At 56.1% G+C, this 1,393-nt stretch overlaps 1 protein-coding gene and 1 pseudogene across 3 annotated transcripts in view; both read left to right on the top strand.

Moving 5' to 3' along the window:
• The window catches only part of LOC102475006 (lipoxygenase homology domain-containing protein 1-like), a 76,834-nt gene that overhangs the window by 51,967 nt on the left and 23,474 nt on the right, over positions 1 to 1,393 (top strand). The gene's annotated exons all lie outside the window — the stretch shown is intronic.
• The window catches only part of LOC114004448 (thyroid hormone receptor-associated protein 3-like), a 3,008-nt pseudogene that overhangs the window by 1,363 nt on the left and 252 nt on the right, over positions 1 to 1,393 (top strand).

Below are 1,393 nucleotides of genomic sequence, written 5' to 3'. Positions count from 1 at the left end.
AAAAGCCAGTACCGATGAAGGGAAAGTGAGAGAAAGGGAGAGTTTCTGACACAGGTTTGGGTGCTGCAAAAATGAAATCCCATCCACTTGGTCCCAAAACTAGTTCTGAGAAGCCCTTCTGGGGCAGCCAGTCTCCCAAAAGGTATAAGCTCCGGGATGACTTCGAGAAGATGACCGACTTCCACAAGGATGACATGGATGACCAAGAGAAGGACAAGGCGAAGGGGAGGAAGGAGTCCGGAGTGGGCGACGAGCCCGGATTCACATCTAAGGTGTTAGACAAAAACCAGGAGGAGGAGAATGTGGCAAGTGGGATGGCCTGGTGTACGCCCCTCCAGGGAAGGAGAAGCAGAGGGAAGAGGAGCTGGAGGAGGAGTCTTTCACAGAGAGATCCAAAAGAGGCGGGGAGGGACAAGAGAGCTGAGAGCGGGCACAGGGGCGGGGCGTTGTGCCCGAGAAGCATTTCCGAGTGGCTCCTTACAAAGGGGTCCAGGAGGATAGCTCGTCGCCTCCCCAAAGAAAGACCTCCGAGAGCCGGGACAGCTGGGAGTCAGAGGAGACTGGTCCTGGGGACCTCCTCCTTCTCCATCACTCGCGAGGCCCACGTCAGTGTCCGGATGGCCTCCTTCGATGAGGACCTTGTGTGGCCCGGTGGCTTACTGGCTCAGAAACGCAAGCTTTGTCGGATCTAGTCCACGGCCACGAAAGGGACAGGAGTTCCGCTCCATTTTCCGGCACAGCCAGCCAGCCCAGCCTCAGCGCAGCCCGGCAGAGCTGTTCGCTCAGCGTGCTGTGACCATCGGTCACCGTGTCGCTTTGGCCCTCAGTAATGACTTTGCGTTACTAAGTACTTAAAAAGAGGAAATGAACAGGAAGCGGCTAAGCGCAAGAAAAGCCCAGGGATACAGAGGAGGATAGACACTTCCCCCGCACATTCAGGAAACATGGTTTGGCTCCTGGTGAAATGAAAAGTCCCCGGGAACCCGGCTACAGAGGTGAGGGAAAACACAAGGAGGGTCCTGTCGATCTATTCCTTCATGTGGAACGTCGTGAAAAACACATGGAGAGGGATCTTAAACGAGACAAACCAAGAGCACCAGTGGATTCCCGAGACTCGAGCCACTCGAGGGAAAGGTCAGCTGAGAAAACAGAAACCTCACGAAGGATCAAAGAAGCAGAAGCAGCACCGGAGAACACGAGGCCGGTCCAGACCCTCCTCCTCCGGTGGTCTCACTCTGACAAAGCAGAGGAGTACACTGAGAAGCAGAGGAGAGGGAGGGGACCACCACGGGCTTCCACAAATGGAGGCTGGGACCAAGGCTTTCGTGGGTCCAGTTCCGAGTCCAAGGAGAGGCTGGGCCGAGGCAGCCACCCTGGTAACAACAACGACAGC

Source organism: Tupaia chinensis, unplaced genomic scaffold (assembly GCF_000334495.1).
Source record: "Tupaia chinensis unplaced genomic scaffold, TupChi_1.0 Scaffold000046_3, whole genome shotgun sequence".
Taxonomy (NCBI): domain Eukaryota; kingdom Metazoa; phylum Chordata; class Mammalia; order Scandentia; family Tupaiidae; genus Tupaia; species Tupaia belangeri.
This window is presented reverse-complemented; position numbering and strand designations above follow the sequence as displayed.